This window comes from Eumetopias jubatus, unplaced genomic scaffold (genome assembly GCF_037043125.1).
Source record: "Eumetopias jubatus isolate StellerSeaLion01/CBP00866 unplaced genomic scaffold, mEumJub1_p1.0 scaffold_13, whole genome shotgun sequence".
Taxonomy (NCBI): Eukaryota; Metazoa; Chordata; class Mammalia; order Carnivora; family Otariidae; genus Eumetopias; species Eumetopias jubatus.
This window is the reverse complement of record NW_028274819.1, coordinates 48051314-48072587: the sequence shown is the minus strand read 5'-3', so window position 1 is coordinate 48072587 and position 21274 is coordinate 48051314. Positions and strand designations below refer to the sequence as shown.

Here is a 21274-nt window from a genome sequence, read left to right as displayed (position 1 = left end):
TCTCTATTTTATTTATTTCTGATTTTTGTTATTTCCTTCCTCTACTAAATTTCACCTGTTTCTTCTTTTTTCTAGTTCCTTGTGGTGTAGTGTTAAGCTGTTTATTTTTACTTTTATTCTTTTTTTTTAAGGTTTTATTTATTTATTTGACAGAGAGACACAGCGAGAGAAGGAACACAAGCAGGGGGAGCAGGAGAGGGAGAAGCAGGCTTCCCGCCGAGCAGGGAACCGGATGTGGGACTTGATCCCAGGACCCAGGGATCATGACCTGAGCCGAAGGCAGACGCTTAACGACTGAGCCACCCAGGCACCCTACTTTTATTCTTAATACAAGAATTTATAGCATGAATTTCACCCTAACATCTGCTTTTGCTGCATCCCAGGTTTTAGAATATTGTGTTTTCTTCTTCATTTGAGATTATTTGATTTGCTGCTTGATTTCTTATTTGGCCCAATGCTTATGCAGTAGTATGTTCTTTAATATTTACATATTAAATATTTAGTATTTATGTTGTAGATTTTCCAGCTTTGTTTTATTGTTGATCTTTAGTTTTGCACCATTGTGGTTGGAAAACATAAAAGATTTTGATCTTTTTAAATTTGTAATATTTGTTATGTCTCTTTTTATGTGATTTAACCAAGAGCTTCTTTTGTGTGTACTAGAAGAAAATGTGTATTCTATTTTTCTTGGCTGGAATGTTTTTTATATATCTTTTAGAACCATGTATTCTGAACATGTCAAGTAAAAAATGTTCTTGTTGAAAAAAATAATAACTTTAACTGAGGGTACTTGTTTAAAATAAAGCATATCAGAGGGGAGGTGAGTGGGGGGATGGGTAAAATAGGTGATGGAGATTAAGAGTACATTTATCATGATGAGCACTGAATAATGTATGGAACTGGTGAATCACTATATCGTACACCTGAAACTAATATAACTGTATATTAAACTATATTGGAATTAAATTTTTTTAAAAAGCAAAGGGTTTCTATAATAATAAAATTGGCAAAACCAATTTTAAAAAGGAAGAAATCCACAACAGACAAATTCCTAGGAAAAAATTACCAAATAAACTCAAGGAAAAATTACTAATCTGAATAGTCTATAATTGGAAATTTAAAATATTCCTACAAAGAGAACACTAGGTTTAGATGGCTTTACTGCTGAGTTCTAACAAACTTTTAAGGAACATACTATTTCAATCTAACCTTCACCCTTTCAGATAGGAGACACAGAGGAACAATCTTTACCTCATTTTCTTTTTTAAAAAAGATTTTATTTATTTATTTGAGAGAGAGCTAGAGAGAGTGGGTGCACGAGGGAGGGTAGGGGCAGAGGAAGAGAGAGAAGCAGACCCCCTGCTGAGTGGGGAGCTAAGGCGGAGCTCAATCCCAGGGCCCTGAGATCATGAACTGAGCCAAAGTCAGATACTTAACAGACTGAGCCACCTAGGTGCCCCTCTACTTCATTTTTGACACTAAGTAAGCTTGCTCCAATACCAGTCAAAAACATTTAGAGAAATAATAGGCTAATCTCAAATGATGGAAACAATCATGGGAAAAATTCCTAACATATCAAGTTCAATAATTCATCAAAACAACTGATATTTACAGAGACAGTATTTCATGAAACTCAACATGTATTAATGAGAAAAACTCTTAACAAACCAAGAAAGGAAGAGGACTTTTTAACCTGATAGAGGACATCTAACAAAACTTGATGAGCACCAGGTGTTGTATGTAAGTATTGAATCACTGTATTGTACGCCTGAAACTAATATAACACTGTATGTTAAAAACAGTAGCGATAAATTAAAAATAAAATATTAAATGCTGTTAAAAAAACCTTTAGCAAATATAAAGCTCAATGATTAAACTTTAAAAGAAAGGTTCTATCACTTCTATTTCATGTTACACTACAAATCCTTGCTACACAATAAGAAAAAGAAAAAACTGAATAAAGTTTGGAAAACAAGGTAAAAAGCACAACTAGATGATATGGATGACACCAGATGATATAATTATCAGTATAAAGAACTACAAAGAATATGCAGACAAATTATTACATACAATGAAGTTTGCAACATTAATAAACTTACTATATTTCTATACAGCATACAAAAGCAATTAGGATATGTAATTTTTAAAGATACCATTTACAATAGCAACAACAGTAAAAACAAAATAATAGTGTAACCAGGACTAGATCTAACAAAAGATGTATAAAGACTGTCATGGAGAAAATAATAAAATGTTATTAAAACAAATCAATCAAAACTGAAAGGCCAACTACAGAATAGGAGAGGATATTTGCAAATGATGTATCTGATAAAGGGTTACCATCCAAAATATATAAATAACTTATAAAACTCAACACCCCACCCAAATAATTCAATTAAAAAATGGGCACAAGACATGAACAGACATTTCTCCAAAGAAGGACATATAGATGGCCAACAGACAAGTAAAAAAAATACTTTCCATCAGGGAAATGTAAACCAAAACCACAATGAGATATCACCTCACACCTGTAAGAATGGCTAAAATCAAATACACAAGAAACAAGAGGTGTTGACCAGGATGTGGAGAAAAAGGAACCCTGTGCACTGTTGGTGGGAATGCAAACTGGTGCAGCCACGCTGGAAAACAGTATGGAAGTTCCTCAAAAAGTTAAAAATAGAATTACTCTATGATCTAAGAATCTCACTACGGGGTATTTACCCAAAGGATACAAAAACACTAATTCAGAGGGATACACGCACCCCTATGCTTATAGCAGCATTATTTACAATGTAAGCAGCCTGTGTCCATTCATAGATGAATGGATAAAGAAGACATGGTATATTTATACAATGGAATATTACTCAGCTATTAAAAAAGAATGACATCTTGCCATTTGCAACAACATGGATGGAGCTAGAGAATATAATGCTAAGTGAAGTTAAGTCCGAGAAAGACAAGCACCATATGATTTCACTCTCATGTGGAATTTAAGAACCAAAACAAATGAGCACAGGGGAAAGAGAGAGAGAGAGAGAGAGACAGAGAGCAATGAAGAAACTGACTCTTAATTATGGAGAACAAACTGATGGTCACCAGAAGGGAAGTGGGTGGGGAGATGGGGTAAATAGGTGACAGGGATTAAGGAGTGAACTTGTGATGAATACTGGATGATGTTGGAATTGCTGAATCACTATATTGTACAAGTGAAACTAATATTACACTGTATGTTAACTAACTGGAATTAAAATTAAAACTTTTAAAAGAGGCATTTAACAATAAAATAAAATGCAAAAAAGTTATTAAAACACAGTAAAGGCCTATATACATTAAGAAATATACTATATTTACGGAGAGAAAGACTTATGAATATGTTAGTTCCTCCCTAAATTAGCCTACAGATTCAACATAATTTTAATCAAAGTCCCACTAGAGTTTCTCATGGAATTCAATAAGGTGATTCTTAAAATTATATAGAAAAGCAAAGGGCAATGAATAGGTAAGATATTCCTTAGGAAGATAAAGCACGGGGACTTGTTTCACATATTTTAAATTCATTTTCATTATAAAACTTTAAGGCTATATGATGCTTTTGGGCGCCTGGGTGGCTCAGTCTGTTAAGTGTCTGCCTTTGGCTCAGGTCATGATCCAGGGGTCCTGGGAATGAGTCCCAAGTAGGGCTCCCTGCTCAGTGGGGAGTCTATTTCTCCCTTTGCCCCTCCCCCTGCTCATGCTCTCTCTCTCATGCTCTCTGTCTCTCAAAATAAATAAAATATTTTTTAAAAAAAGACTATAAGATGCTTTTGTGAATGGAATATTATGCAGCCATCAAAAGGAATGAGATCTTGCCATTTGCAACGACGTGGATGGAACTGGAGGGTGTTATGCTTAGTGAAATAAGTCAATCAGAGAAAGACATGTATCACATGACCTCACTGATATGAGGAATTCTTAATCTCAGGAACAAACTGAGGGTTGCTGGAGTGGTCGGGGGTGGGAGGGATGGGGTGGCTGGGTGATAGACATTGGGGAGGGTATGTGCTACGGTGAGCGCTGTGAATTGTGCAAGACTGTTGAATCACAGATCTGTACTTCTGAAACAAATAACGCAACATATTTTAAGAAAAAAGAAAAAGAAGAAGATAGCAGGAGAGGAAGAATGAAGGGGAGTAAGTCAGAGGGGGAGACGAACCAGGAGAGATGATGGACTCTGAAAAACAAACTGAGGTTTCTAGAGGGGAGGAGGGTAGGGGGATGGGTTAGCCTGGTGATGGGTATTAAAGAGGGCACATTCTGCATGGAGCACTGGGTGTTATGAACAAATAATGAATCATGGAACACTACACCAAAACAAATGATGTAATATATGGTGATTAACATAACAATAAAAAATTAGAAAAAAAGATGCTTTTGTGAAAATAGGCCAACAGATTTACAAAGCAGAAATACTGAACAGACCCAATATTTATAGAAATGGGATGTATGAAAAGGGGGTCATGGCAAATCATTGGAAAAAGGATATACTATTATATAAATAGTTCTGCAGGCAATTGATTATACATTTGGAAAAAATAAACTGGATCTCTACTTCATACAGGTTCACAAAAAAATCAATTTTAGATAGATTAAGGACTGAACTATGAAAGGTAAAATTATTAAATTTTTTATAAGAATATAAGAATATCTTTATGACCTCACAGTAGGAAAGGTTTTCTTGCACAAGACATAAAAAAGTACAAACCATAAAGGAAACAATTAATGAAACTGACTATATTAAAATAAAAAACTTACATTCACCAAAAATTATCAGAAAGAAAAGCAAAAGAAAACCACAAACTAGGAAGCAATACCTGCAACATGAAAAGCTTGGCATTCAGATTCATAAATCAACGAGAAAAAGATAATGCAAAAGAAGAAAAGGGCAAAAGAAGCAAATAGGCATTTCCTTATCTAGAAAATATGCAAAGCCAATAAACATGAAAAACTGTTCCATCTTATTCGTTATTAAGGAAATGCAAATTATAACTACAATGATACACACTTTAACAATCACCAGATTGGTAGAATTTAAAATTAATAAAGTCACAGCAACTCCCATACACTGTTGTAAGAGTGTAAGTTTGTAAAGATAGTTTAGAAAATAATTTGTCATAATCTAGTAAAGTTGAAGTTGTACACACTCTTGACTCAGCAATTCCATTCCTATGTGTTTATTCAAGAGAAATTCCTGTACAAGTGCATCAGTGGATAAGAATGGTCAACAACAGTGTTTTCAGTTACAACACTGCTTTCATTACCAGAGTTAAATAGCCTTTAACAGTAGCATGGACTCATACAGCAATGAATGTAAACAAACTGTAGTTTTATACGTCAAGATGGATGAGCTTTATGAGCAGCTGCTCAACAAATACTGATTTTACTGATGAAAAAAACAGGATGATTGCACTTATATGAAGGTCAAAACAGGCAAAACTCAACTGAATTATATTTTAAAAGTACACATATGGGGTAAAACCATGAAGAAAAGCAAAGGAATGAATAATACCAAATTTAGGAGAATGGTGCTAAGGGAGAGGAAGAGCAGGAAAAGTTGAGGTGGAGCCCCTTCAAGGACTTCAGTGTTAATCTTATATTTCTCGAACTGGGTGCTGGGTACATGTGTATTTATTACTATTCTTTAAACAATACATATGTCATAAATATGTATTTCACAAACAGAATTTCATCAGTCACACAATGACTACTTGAAAACAAGGTCAAGTTCAGATGCAGAATGAATCATAATTAGCAAGGTTTACATACTAGCTACTGTTTGACTAGCACATAATAGCATTACATGCACAGCTCAAATTTCTGCCTCACCAAAAATACAAATTACTATTTATCATAAATTATTCTCAAATGGTCAACACAAAGAACATCAAATCCATGACTGTGAGCAGTCTGTTAAATCTCCATTAAATATCCCTTAGATATTACAGTAAACACTCAATACAACCTGATATAACTAGCTAAGACAGTATTTTAAATTCCTTTTGTAAAAGCAATTATTTTACTGCCCAGAATATTTGGAAATTATTGTTGGTCTTTTCTACACATTTAGACAGATGTAACTGAGAGAAGTATAATACAACAAACTTACAGAAAATGAAGAGTGCTACTTAAGGATTTTCCTGATCTGTACCAATAATTGTTTCAGAAGTAACACAACTTAAGGATGGCAATCTGGAATTGGTTTTTAGATCTGATGAGATTCAAAAGCATTAATAATTGGAAGGGGGGATGAATGAGCAGAGCACAGAGGATTTTTAGTGTAATAAAAATACTCCATATAATACCACAGTAATGGATATATCTCATTATACGGTTGTCTAAACACCAGGAGTGAAACAATGTAAACTATGGACTTCAGATGATTATGATGTGTCAATATAGGTTCATTAATTGTAACAAATGTACCACTCAGGTGGGGAATGCTAATAATGGGAGAAGCTATGTATATGTGGGACAAAGAGTATATGAGAAATCGCTATACTTTCCCCTCAATTTTGCTGTGAAACTAAAACTCTTCTAAAAGTATTAATAAAAAGTTATTAAAGACAAAAAGCATTATTAGTCTTTTGTCAGTAATTAATGAGAAACTGGTAGTCCATGGCAAAACAATTAAATTATCACCAAGAGACAACTATAATCAAGTGCCTATAGATAACCAAGTAATTGTTGCCATAAATATTTTAACTCATATAAGAGGAACAATGAGGCTAGTCCGTTGTTTCAAAATGTACTAGAGAATTTGAAGAAAGGTTGTAATAAGCTCAGGTTGTTAAATTTCTATCATGAGGTCAGGTAAGGAACCAGTTTCTCCAATTGTTTTTTTTTTTGTTTGTTTGTTTAAAAAAAGACACATTTATTCAGCGTCATGATCAGACTATTACATTTAGCAATCAACAGCATGGGTGCAAAAAAAAAAAAAATCTACATTAAAACCCTTTGTTGGAATGCTTTACACTTTCCACAGAACAGAAACTAAAATAACCTGTTATACAATTAGTCACAAATACAGTCGAGTTTTTTGCCCATACACATGAGTATTGTCTAAAACATGTCTTCTTTGTAGCAGCTAGGCCCTGCCACCACTGTGCTTGGCCGAGTTCACAAATCTGTTGTAACCTGTGGCTTCCGTCACTTCTCTGGCTCTCCTCTCCTGCTGAGCTTTGTTTCCTGGCAGTAATTAAAACCTTCTGCCACTGCCGTAGCTACTGCTGCTGCTGGAACCACCACAGCCACCTTGGTTTTGTGGTTTGGCAAAGTATTGGCCTCCACCACCCTAGGGGCCAGAGCTTCTGCCTCCAAAATTTCCCCCTTTCATGGGTCCAAAATTTGAGGATTGATTGTTGTAATTGCCAAAATCATTATAGCTTCCGCCACCTCCAAAGCTGCTTCCATCATGACCAAGTCCGTCATAGCCATCCCCACGGCCACCATCTCCACCACCACCTCGACTGCCACCAAAGCCACGTCGACCACGGAAGTTCCCTCCACGACCAAAGGTGTCATTCCCACCAAAACCACCTCCACGACCACCACCAAAGTTTCCAGAACCACTTCGACCTCTTTGGCTGGATGAAGCACTAGCCATCTCTTGCTTAGGTAGGGCTTTCCTTACTTCACGGTTGTGGCCATTCACAGTATGGTATTTTTGAATGACAATCTTGTCCACAGAGTCATGGTCATCAAATGTTACAAAAGCAAAACCTCTCTTTTTGCCACTGCCTCAGTCAGTCATGATCTCCATCACTTCAATTTTCCCATACTGTTCAAAATAATCTCTTAGGTGATGTTCTTCAGTGTCTTCTTTAATGCCACCAACAAAAATCTTTTTCACAGTTAAGTGGGCACCAGGTCTTTGAGAATCTTCTCTTGAGACAGCCCTCTTTGGTTCCACAACTCTTCCATCCACCTTGTGTGGCCTTGCGTTCATGGCTGCATCCACCTCCTCCACAGTGGCATATGTGACAAACCCAAAGCCTCTGGAGCGCTTGGTGTTTGGATCTCTCATTACCACACAGTCCGTAAGCGTTCCCCATTGCTCAAAATGGCTCCTCAGACTCTCATCGGTTGTTTCAAAGCTCAAACCTCTGATGAAGAGCTTCCACAGCTGTTCAGGCTCTTTGGGAGACCCTGACTTAGACATGACAGCGGTGGGAGGGGAGACTTTAACGATGCTTACTCTGCGGCGTCCACGGGCAGAAAGGAGTAATCTAACGAACGTATCTGTCAGCCTACCTTCGGCCTCCTCTCCGATTGTTTCTTAAAAATAAGTAAGATCCTTATCTTTAAATTCTCTTGAAATTAACATATATTACCTTTGAAATTAGATTTTTAATACTCTGATAATGTTACTGTAAATAAATAAGAAAAGCCCCCCCCCCCCCAATAAGTAAGATCCTATAGCTGCAGGGTTGAGATGTCTAAATGGCGTAACAAAGTGTAATCCTGTAGGTGAATTACAATGCAACTGGAGTCCACAGCCTCAAAGGATCTCATGTTAAATTAGGGTACTGACTGGGAAGAAGAGTCAATTTACACTGGAACCATGTGTTCTAGAATCCCCTTCTCTAGATGGTTCTGAGTTAGCGTTGCCAGAGACTTGAAAGGTGGGAGTGGAACAGCACCCTTGTTTATGTTTAGAGGTCAGCATAGTGTCACCAATCTTGTGGCTTATCTTGTCAGTCAAGTCTGCAGCTCCTCCACGCTCTTGCTGGATTTCCTTTCAGCTTCTTTGCATTCTGAGCTAGTGTATGTGCAGCTCTGTAGAAAATGGAATTTAACTTTTTCTGCAAGTCAACTGCATCATCAAAGTTGAAGGTTTAAAGGCAGTGACAGATTAGCAGGGCCTCCAATTTGTCCTTACTCTTCCCCTCTCCAAAAATAAGTAAATATATGGACTAAATAATCTACAAGCATCAATTAATTACAGATGTATAATAAATCCTTATTTTAATTCACATATTAGACAAGGGCAAATCTAAAAACATTGTACTTTATCACAAAGGATTACTAATAATTCTTTTAATACCCCCCTCCTCCCCTCTCTCTCCCTCAATCATCTATCCAGGACTTTGCTGTCTTAGAGGGTATGCACATAGTCTCCTTTTGACTAAGTACCACCTGATTGCTCTCCAAAATAACTACACCTATCTCTGTTCTTCACCAGCAATGCATGAGGAATGAGGATTCCTATATTGCCACATCCTTACCAACACTTTGCATTATTCTACTTTCTAATTTTTGCCAGTCTTAGGTAAGAATATAAAGCTATTATTTTAATTTATATATCCTTATAGCTTTTCGAGTTCTCTCTTTTATAAAGAGCCTATTCATATCTTTTTTCAATTTTCTTTTTTTTTAAGATTTTATTTATTTGAGAGAGAGAGAGACAGAAAGTGTGCATAAGAGAAAGCATGAGGGGCAGGGAAAGGCAGAGGGAGAGGGAGAAGGTTCAGCGGGGAGCCCAATGTGGGGCTCAATCCCAGGACCTGGGATCATGACCTGAGATGAAGGCAGGCACCCAACCGAGTCACCCAGGTGACCCACATTTTTCAATTTTTTCAATTTTCACTGGGGTTGCTGTTTAACTCTTGGTGATTTAGAGAAATTTTTTGTGTATTCCAGATATTTCCTTGTTGATTTTAGATAGTAAAACAAGTAAGAATTCTGGTCTATTAATTAACACCTGTATATTAACTTCATTCATGCTGTCCTTCATTGATTAAAAGGTTTTAGGGGCACCTGGATGGCTCAGTTGGTTAAACGTCTAACTTGTGATTTTGGCTCAGGTCATGATCTCATGAGTCGTGGACTGAACTCCACACTCAGCATGGAGTCTGCTTGAGATTCTCTCCCTCTGTCTCTCCCCCAACTCATGCATGAGTGCTCTCTCTAAAATAAATAAATCTTTTTAAAAAGTTTTTTTTTAAGGATTTTATTTATTTATTTGACAGAGAGAGATACAGCAAGAGACGAAACACAAGCAGGGGGAGTGGGAAAGGGAGACGCAGGCTTCCTGCTGAGCAGGGAGCCCGACACAGGGCTAAATCTCAGGACCCTGGGATCATGACCTGAGCTGAAGGCAGATGCTTAATGACTGAGCCACCCAGCCTCCCCTAAAAAAAGTTTTAATAACTTAAGAAATCCATCTGGTTTTCTATTGCCTGTATTTACATTTACTTTGTATTATTGCATCTATGTTTTAAATTTTAAATTTTAAGAATTTCTTCCCTGCTCTTAGGTCACAAAGATATTCATGTTCATTTCTATTAACTTTGTAGTTCTATCATTACTCATAGATGTTTAAGTTATCTGAAGAACATCTTCATAAGTGTCACCATCTAGGAATGCTTTCTCTTCACATAGTGATCCACTTCTCCCAACACCGTTTATTAAATAAGTTCTCCTTTCTCCACTGATTTGTGATACCCATTAAGTTACCATAAACACCAGCTAAGTTTCTATGTACTCTATTTAACGGTTTATTAGTCTACTTGTGTTCTAGTACAACACTACTTTTATTATGATGATTTCAAAGTATGTACTGATATCCGATAGGGAAAGTTCCCTCTTCTTTGCTCTTCATGCTCTTTCAAATAAATTTTAGAGCATTATCAAGTTTCTCAAAAATTCCAACTACGCTGATTTAAAAATGGCCAAAGGACTTAAAGAGACATTTCTTCAAAGAAGATATACAAATGGTCAATAAGCACATGAAAAGATGCTCAATACCACCATCATCATTAGAGGAACACAAATGATGTTTCTTCATTAACTATAAGGTTTAATGTAGGTCTTTGTTATGTAGATTTTACCAAATGAAAGCTTTTCTCTAATAAGTTTCCTAAGAACTTTTAAAAAAACACCCATTGGATTTACCAAATGCCTGCTGTGCACTGATTAAGATAATCATAATTTTTCTCCTTTAATCTACTAATGGGGTAAATTACACTAAAAGAATCCTGGGATCAATTCCACTATATTGTGATGTTTTATTTTTTTAGTGCACTACTGGAATCAATTAGCCAATTTTTTCTAGGACTTCTGCATTTATATAGATATGAGAAATGGGACTAATTTTGTCTTTCCTTTTATTGTATTTATTTGGTTTTGGCAGTTTTACACTAGCCTGATAAAATGATATTAAAAACACAATGCTGACTGACAAAAGAAAGAGAATGAAATATATAGCACACCATTTACATACATTAAAAATACATGTGCATTAATATATATTTTTTAAAAACATCTGCATAAAAATAATATGTTAAACACATTAAAATGACTGGGGGAGATTGGGAGCATAGTGGTGATAAAAATAAATAAACAAGTAAATAAAACAAGAAAGGGATCTTGTATGGACCAAAGATGATTAGTGTGTTATGAACTGAGGAGCCAGGATTGTTCCCAGTAAGCAATAAAAAAAAAAAAGGACCCTGAGATCATGGAATTCAGTGGTAAGAGGAATCTTGGGGGCATCTAGTCCAACCCCGCTGACAATGTAGGAATCCATTGTCAGCTTTCCTGAAAATGACTAAGAACTATTTGATGCAATACTCTATCAATGGGGAATATATATCTACAGAGTAATCCATTTCATCATTAAGTTTTAAATGTTAGCTCTAATCTACCCCATCCCAGATTTACCAGATCAGAATCTTTGATGATGGGGCCCAGAAATGCACATTTAAAAAATTTAAGAAAAGTTTTAGAAATGACTACATTAAATAATAGGACATTAATTATTCAACTGTAGCTACCTAACAAATTTACCTGTGGAATTTTAAAAAAATAACAGATTTTAAGCTTCATTCCCAATGATTCTAATGAACTAGGTATAAACACTTGAGCTTTAAATATATCAATGACAGTACTGTCTACCTGCATGTGAACTTTAAGTTTTACTTTTGAGCAGAGGTCATGAAGTATTAAACTATCCATCTACATTCTCTTACCAAGATATTCCTGTGCACGAGACATAAAAGTGAACAGAGGCTGGCTTTGGTTGGGGATTAGATTACCAGAAGTCACCCCCCCACCTTTATCCACAGGGCATGTGTTCCAAGGCCCCCAGTGAATGCCTGACACTGGATAGTACCAAGTCCTACATATATTATGTTTTTTCCTATACATATGTACATACCTATGATAGTTTAATTTATAAGTTAGGCACAGTAAGAGATTAACAACAATAATATAATAAAACTATAACAATATACCGTAATAACAACTATGTTAATGTTGTTTCTCTCTCTTTCAAAATATTATACTGTACTCACCCTTTTTCTGGTGATGATGTGAGATAAAATGCCCATGTGAGATGAACTGAGGTGAATGACATAGGTACTGCGACACAGCGTCAGGCTGTTATTGACCTACTGACCTATCGATGAATAAACAGAAGGAGGATCAATGGGTTCTGACTGTGGCTTACTACTTGTAACTGAAACTGGGGAAGTGAAACTGTGCATAAGGGGAAACCTACTGTATAACCAAGAAGGGTAAAAGCTATAAACCTGTGTATGGATAGAAACTGTGTAAAACTGAAATTCAAATTAGCTGAGGTAAGTAGCTACTTATATTACATTCACTTATTCATTTACTCATTCATCAAACTTTTATTGAGAAACTACTTCATACCAGATATAATGGAACATACAGAGAAGTCAAAACAGGCAGTTTCATTATTTGTAATAAGCACAACGGCAGGGTCATGATGGATAGGATGGGGGCAGTATGACATACAGTGGAAGCACACAGAAGTGACTACCAATCCATAATTAATGGGCTGAGGAAGGCTTTCAGGAGGAAGTGACATCTAAACTGAGATGAAAGGATGAGTAGGAGTTAGCTAGGTGAAAGGGATGAATGAGGGAGTGGGGAATAGAAAGAATTCCAAACCAAGGCAATAAGATATGCAAAGGCCAGAAGACTGACAGCAGTGAAAGATGAGGCTATAGAGGTAAGCACAGGCCAAGATATGACTAGAATTTACTCTGAATGCAAAGGGAAAGGATTTTAAGGTGGGAAGTGACAAGATCCAAGTCAAATTATAGAAATAGCACTTTGGTAAAGAAAGGAAATAGATACGCTAGGAGGATGGGTCAGGATGGATGTAAGGAGACCAGTTAAGTTAGTGCAGTAACAGGATAAGAAATGTTGGTGACTTAAATCAGGATATTGGAATTTAAGGAGAGAGAAAAGTAGATGGAATAGAGAGATATTTAGAAAGTAAAATATACAGGACTCAGTGGCTGAACAGATAGGAGGATAAAGCTAAGAGAAAGTCTAATTCCATGTTTTAGGCTTATTGGTGCCATTTGTTGAAGTAGGAAACTCAATAGGAAGAGTTTGTGGGTAGTAGCTGGAAATGGGGGTAAAAGATTATTATTTCAGTTTGGACCATAACATCTAATAGCTTTGGGACATTCAAGCACAGATGGACAATAACCGGCAGGATATTAAGCTCTGAAACTTAAGAGGTAGATTTGGGCTTGAGATACAAATCTGGAGGGCATAAGTAAAAGATGGTAAATGGGGATGAGTAAGATTGCCTGGGAGAATCTTGGACTGGCAGATAATCTAAAAATGTATCTAAAGATGTAAAAATGAACATCACCATTTGCAAGGTTGAGGGAAGAGAAGCCCTATCAAAATGACTGAAAAAGAAATTCAAAAGAAGTAGAAAATCAGGGGAAATATTATCAAAGATATGGGAGGAAGGTTTTGTAAAGAGCATCATGAAATGCTACCAACTGTCAAATAAGATAAGAATTGAAAACTTTCCACTGTATTTATCAATAAGTTCTCATCAATGATCTTGGTTGAATAGTGGTAGGTAAAGATTTGACCTGAACCTTACAGCTGTTAGAATAAATAACTTCTTAACAAATTTCCTCCTAAATCTGAAACTCAAAATTGTAAACAAGGAAGTTAGTTCCTTAATAAGTAACTTAGAAAAGTGGAATCTTATTTCAATAATTACTGCTTCCAAATCCAAGGACAATAGGGTGAAAAAATAGATACTAAAAGTGCTAAATCAGAACAGCTTAGCAACCCTTGAATCTCAAGCCTTGAACCCTCACCAATCTCAGAAACCATAAGAGAGTGAGAAAATATTGGGAAGAAAAAATTTTTTCTTTCTGAAGACTTCTGGCTTCATTTTATACTAATTCGGCATGGGCTGTATTTATTTTCAAAATGGCTTTTTTTGTTTTTATTTTTCTTGGCAAGTTTTACTGTGAGCTTTCTAATTATAAAGCAAAATTTCTTTTCTTCACCATGCTTTATGTGATAGTATTTAAAATCGATGTGAATTATTATATCAAAAAACTCATCTATTAAAGAAGTAATTGGCCTTTCTGAACGATTTTTCCATCTTTTGTAATTATCTTTATTAAAAAATTGTACTTAGAAAAAATTAATTATATTATCATTTATACATTCAAACATATCTGAATACTTTCTGTGCACCAGGTGCCATTCTGGATGTTGGGTGTACAATAACGAACAATACAAAGTCTGTTTTAATTCAGTTAGGGTTGAGTTTTTTTTTTTAAATATTTTTTAATTAATCATTTGACAGAGAGATAGAGAGCACAAGTAGGTAGAGAGGCAGGCAGAGGGAGAGGGAGAAGCAGGTTCCCCGCTGAGCAGGGAGCCCGATGCAGAACTCGATCCCCGGACCCTGGGATCATGACCTGAGCCGAAGGCAGCCACTTAACCGACTGAGCCACCCAGGCGCCCAGGTTGAGTTTTTCTATAGCAACTGTTACTTTCAAAAATGGAAGAAAAAAAAAAAGATCCACAAGTTTCCAGAACACAGGCTTCTGATCTAAATTTAAATTTAGCTATAGAGCATCTAATTGCCACCTATCGTGTTTTGAAGAACACAGCATCGGTGAGCTAAAGGCACAGAGTGAATAAAAACAAAAAACAAAAACTAGATTCAGAACTCACCTCTTTGATGTATGAGCTCTGTGATTTGGGAAAACTATTTCATTTCTTTGGGCCTATTTCCAGAGGGTAGCAGTGACTGTGGCTAACCCAGTTTCAGAGCCAGAAGAAAGCTGAGGTTGTCTGAGGCCAACAGAGTGATACATGTACCCAAGAAGAAGGACAGGACAATTACGGATGATGACTAGATGGTTCTCTCACAAGGGAGAGTGGGGAATGAAAGCAGATTTGGGGAACAATGGTATAGGTACTAACTTTGTTTTAGGGGTCCTTCTGCTTAGTTCATACTCCACACAAGGTAAAGCAAAGAATGACAAAATAAAAAGAATGTGTACATGGTGAAGCCTGCTGACTGTAAGCTCCATTTTAGCATGATCTGGTTGAGCTATTTGGATGAGAAACTCCTAATCTCAGTATCTTTAGTAAAATCTTTTTCTCTGGCTGTTCACATTTCTCAAAGAACTGTTTTCCATTTTTCTGACTTGAGAACAAGTTGCCAGAGTTCTGGGAGCTGAAGGCAGAAAGTCTACTGGTATTCTCAATATTTGGCATTCACTTAACTCCCTTGTTTGCAGAAAACCAGAATTCCCCTCAGCTAGACCTAGTGTCTCCCAGGGTAGTGATGTCCTCTCTCTTAAAAAATAAATACACAAACAAACAAACAAACAAACCTCTAATCTTCTACCAGGGTAAAGGAGGGGCAGTTGGCTATTTACACAGAACTGAAAAATTTTCTAGGAGGGCAATCCAACTGCATCCTAAGGGGACTTTCAACAAATCCTCTTTTTAATGTTTTAGCCCCACCTAAACCTCCTGTTTTCAGAGATTACTTGATGTCCCCAATCCCTAAGCCTTTTGCAGTTCTGCAAATTGGGCTGCTTCAAGGCTTTTACAACCATCAGTTAGGAAAAGGCGGTCTTGAGTCTGCTAAATAAAGTCATTCAACAGCAGCTTTCCAGTATCCAAAATGTCATTGCTCTTGTCTCCTCTCCTGCTTTGCCTGTGGGTTTCTACATTTAAAAAAATCTTTTGCTTTTGTTTTACTGGAGTTTTGGGCGGTAGCTGAAGTTAAATGTCCATATTCAATCTGTTCACTTTAACCAGAAGTTACTCTACCTACTTCTCTCATCTCCCACCATCTTTCTACCCTACATTTGGCAACACAGAAATATTTTTCAATCTTCAAAAACACAGGCCCTTTCTATATTTGTTTTCCTACTAACAACTTCCTCTATCTGGAATACTTTCCCTTTCAATTCTTGTCTGACAAATGCCTTCTGTAACCATGTCCTTCCCACTCAAAATCCAGTAATCCTTTGATAGCATTCAGAGTTTTACACTAATCTCTATCAGTGCATATCCCACTATATTATATATATTTACCTGTGAGATTTTCCTTCTGGATTATGAACTCCTTAAGAACCAGGATATCTTAATCACTTCAGTATGAAGTGTATCTCCATATCTAGTATAGAGACTAGTATAGAGTAGAAATCAGTAAATGAAGGAAGAGAAGAGAAAAAGGAAGTAAAAAACTTACCCTGGTAAGTAAAATGTATTCTACTGATTAATATACTCTTAATGTGTTAGTCTGTTTTGGGTTGCTGTAACAAAATACCATAGACTGAGTGGTTTATACAATGGAAATTTAGTTCTCATGTTTAGGAGGTTGGAAGTTCAAGATCAGGATGCGGCATGGTCTGCTGAGGGCCCTCTTCCAGGTTGTAGACTTTTTATATCCTTTCATGGTGGAAGGGACAAAGGGAGCTCTGTTGACTCTCTTTTATAAGGGTATTAATCTCATTCATGAGGGCTCCATCTTCATGATCTTATCACCTCCCCAAAGCCCCACCTCCTAATACCATCACCTTAGGGGTTAAGTCTCCAACATATGAATCTGGGAGAACATATTCAGACCACAGCACTTAACAAAATCCCCAAATTTGCTACTTCATACATACATACAGTGCATGAGTGTCCTTAAAAATTTGTAGATTGCTCTTTCTACCTCCAGCCATGCTAGTGAGTGGAGCTGTACCATGTCCACCCACCCAACCAGAATGTATGGTTGTGGGGAACTGCTCCAGCTTTTGGATCAAGAGGAACAAGCAGACATACAGCACCGAGCCCAATAACCTGAAGGCTTACAACTCCTTCCACTGCAACAGGCTGATTCACCCCAAGGCTGTGGGCCCATGGCCAAGGGCAAAGGCGTAGTGGTGGTCATATGGTAGAGATACCAGCGAAAACCCGCCACCTCCTATGTGCGAGCCGCCATTAACAAGAATGCCTGGGCCACCCTCAGCAGCATCATGCACGTGATCTTCAAGAACAAGTACTGCCCAGATCTGTGCATGGATGCCATTCACAGAGCCAGCACCATCCTGCACAGCCAGAAGCTTACAATGGTGAAGAACCGGAACCACCCCAAGAGCTCCTGAGCACCTGCCCTCCACCTCCAAAGCAATAAAGGTATCAACCACCTCAGAAAAAAAAATCTAGATTAAGTCAATCTGATGTGGAAGTTTGGGGCTCCAGAATAGAAGCCTTTTTTTCTCATACTTTTAAACTCCTCTGTGGTTTCCTATTTTCTGAGTCCTCAGCCTAAGAGCCCAATATAAGAATCTACCCAGCAACCAATGAATTTTTATGAAAACATTTTCTTGGTGTCTGGAATTCTCAGCCTTGACAAAATCTGAGGCTTAGACTTTGAAGCCTCTCTTCTTTAATAAGGCAGGATCTTTGGTTACTTTCTGAGATACTGACAACCGTGAGCTGAAGTCACACTAAGCCCAATGTTTAGTAGTTTACTTTTTGTTTTTTGTTTTTTTCATAGTAAGACTTTCTCAGTGAAAACAAAGTCACTGATTTGCATCCCAGCACAAGTTCCTTATCTTGTCACAGACTAGCACTTGGAACAGTATTGTATTAGACCACTTCACTCTCCCCTCCTTGTATCTTCTCTTCCACATTTTCCATCTTCCTGTTTCTCTCTGCTCCACTATGTGTAATTGCTTCACGTGTATTTTCCAGTTCACTAGAATTCTTTCACTGTATCTAGACTGATGTTTAACCTATTCACTGAGTTTTTTGTAATTATGTATTTCTTTGTTTACTTATTTAATACCAATAAATTTCAAACATATATCAAAGTTGAAAGAATTTTACACTGAAACACCTGTATGTTTCCCCTTAGAGTGTATCATGAACAGTTTACTAGGCTTGCTTTATTATTTATCTATCCATTAATCCATATTATTTTAGTACATTTCAAAGTAAATAGCAGACATCAATTATTATGAAATTCTTGGATCATAGGATAGGTATATGCTTGTTTTTTTCTAAATTTTATTTTATTATGTATATGCTTAGTTTTTTTTTAAAGATTATTTATTTATTTATTTATTTTTGAGAGAGAGAGAATGAGAGAGAGAGAAAGCACATGGAGGGGTGAGGGTCAGAGGGAGAAGCAGACTCCCTGCCGAGCAGGGAGCCCGATGCGGGACACCATCCAGGGACTCCAGGATCATGACCTGAGCCGAAGGCAGTTGCTTAACCAACTGAGCCACCCAGGCGCCCTGTATATGCTTAGTTTTAAAAGACTCTCTCAGACTCTCTTTCTGAAGTGACTGTAACAGTTTACATTCTCAACAATAAAGTATAAGATTTCCAGTTACTTTACAACATTGCCAATATTTGGCATTGTCAGTCTAATCCTAGCATATGGGTGGGTTATATAGTAGTCTCTCACAGTGATTTTAATCTGCATTTCTCTGATGACTAATGATATTGAGACCTTTTTCATGTGGTTATTGACCAGTCACATATTATTTTGTGAAGTATCTGTTTAAATTTTCCATTTTTTAAAATTGGTTTGTTCCGCTTCTCAAATTGTAGGAGCTCTTTATATAAACACGATACCAGTTCTTTGCAATATATATGTATATATATTTTGGGAATATTTTTTCCCAGTTTTGCCTATTCATTTTCATAATGGGGTCTTTTGATGAGCATAAGTTTTAATTTTGATAAAGTATAATGCTCATTTTTTTTCCTTTTTTGGTTATCACTTTCTGTGATCTAAGAAACTGTTGCCTATTCCTAAGTCATGAAACTATTCCGTGTTTTCCCCTAAAAGCTTTATGGTTTCAAATTTTATGTCTAGATCTATACTGTACAACTCAAAGTTATCCTTGTGTTTGATGTGACATAGAGGTTGAGACTCATTTTTTTCCATAGGGATAGTCAGTTATTCCACTACTATTTGTGGGAAAAATTTCCCTTTCCCTATTGGGTTACTTTGGTGCTTTTGTCAAAAATCCCATAAATGTGGGTCTGTTTCTGCGTGCTCTTTCCACCGATCTATTTGTTGGTGCTTATGTCAGTACCACAGTGTCTTGATTATTGTGGGTTGATAAGTCTTGAAATCAGGTAGTGTAAGTCATCCAATTTTGTTCTTTTTTCAAGATTTTTTGACCAGTCCTCTGCATCTCCATATAAATTGCAGAGTCCAGCTGTCAATCTCTATCGAAAAGTCTGTTGCAATTTTGACTGGGATTGCATTCAACCTATAAATCAATTTGCTGAGAACAGACATCTTAACAATATTGAGTTTTCCACATCCTCTGAATTTTTATTTTAAGTGATTATATAAACTCAGCTGTCCATTTTTGTTAGTTTCTGGTTATTGGCTTATTTTGTACTCCATCTTTTATTTATTTAAATATTTTAATTATATATTCAAGTTGGATAATCCCAAAATATAGTCGTGGAGAGTGCAAATCTGTTGTTGGTTGTATCTGTTGACATTAATTCATAATGGCTAACTTCCTTGGTATTCAATCACTTTAAAATAATGAGTTCATATTTTATTGAATTTAATCTGTGGGAATCCTGACTACCTAATTTGGGGCTGCATTCTTCCAGAAAGGATTTACAATTGATTCTTTTAGAGGCAAGGCTGAGGGCCATGTTACTATTGAATAGGGATTATTTTCTCTTTTAATGTCCCAGACTAATGCAAAACTCTCAGGTTTAAACAGCTCTCCTACAGAGGCCAGTGCTTAATTGTGCTCACAAATTTGGTTTTCCCAACTGCTAACTGCCCAGAATTTGGTTTTCCCTATTTGTCCTTTTCCTGAGAATAGAAGAAGGGCTTGTTAGACATTTCCTTCTCTTCTTAGGAGAAACAATGTATCAAAATCACATGGGTATTTTTTTAAATTTTTTTCTTTTTACAATTTTTCTAAGACCTATTTCTACTACATTAGTGAGAGGGCTTCTCTAGCATGCGGTTGTTTATGATGCTGAAAATGGAGGACTTCACTGGGTTTTTTAATTCTAATTTATTGTTAAAAAATTTCAGCAATGGGACGCCTGGGTGGCTCAGTGAGTTAAGTGCCTTTGGCTCAGGTCATGATCCCAGGGTCCTGGAATCGAGTTCTGCAATGGGCTCCATGCTCACTGGGGAGCCTGCTTCTCCCTCTGCCTGCTGTCCCCCCTTCTTGTGCTCTCTCTCTCTTTCTGACAAATAAATAAACAAAAATCTTTAAAAAATTTTAGCTACAATCTTGACATCATGTATCTGCTAAAGTTTTAATCATGTCTCTGCTAAAAATGAAAAGAGTTGAGGCCATGATATTTTTGGAGAGATTTATAATAATCTCAGTTATAAAAACACCCCAAATATGATGTTATTTGAAATGAGATGATACATAGGAATAATCTATAACCTCTATAAACCAGTCCTTTAAAAAATTTCCTTGGCATTGAAAGAACTTAATAAATAAAATAGTCCCCTATAATACTCATGTTCCACTTTATTTTCCCTTGAGGACAGAGAAGGACAGAATAACTTCAAAATCACGAAAAGCAAAAATTACTAAAGTTGTTGAATCACTAGCTAAAAATTAGTTCACTTAGTTGAGGTTTCTTTCTTAAAATACCAACACAGATGTTTGGCCTCTCTGCCTTGAAACTCTATGCTTTTGTAAAAAATGTTCAGAATGTCACGTTAAATCCCCACAAGTAACATTGTTGCAACAAGAATATAAATACTAACAAATCCCAAGTTAGTAATAAATAACCCATTAAAATAAAAATATCACATGTGAGCCCATTTATAACTGAGAAGAGCCTCTATATAATGTTAAACAACAGCATGTGCTGGAATAAAGACAGGATCCATTTTTATGTACTTATGAAATACTGCATTAAAAAATATTAAGTGCCTTAGCCCAGGTGTATTTGAAAGCAGAAAAAAACATCC

At 36.5% G+C, this 21274-nt stretch overlaps 1 protein-coding gene and 1 pseudogene across 2 annotated transcripts in view; one reads left to right on the top strand and one right to left on the bottom strand.

The window, feature by feature from the left end:
* The window catches only part of SBF2 (SET binding factor 2), a 467799-nt gene that overhangs the window by 139353 nt on the left and 307172 nt on the right, over positions 1 to 21274 (bottom strand). The gene's annotated exons all lie outside the window — the stretch shown is intronic.
* Positions 17023 to 17447, top strand: LOC148162641 (large ribosomal subunit protein eL28 pseudogene; annotated as a pseudogene).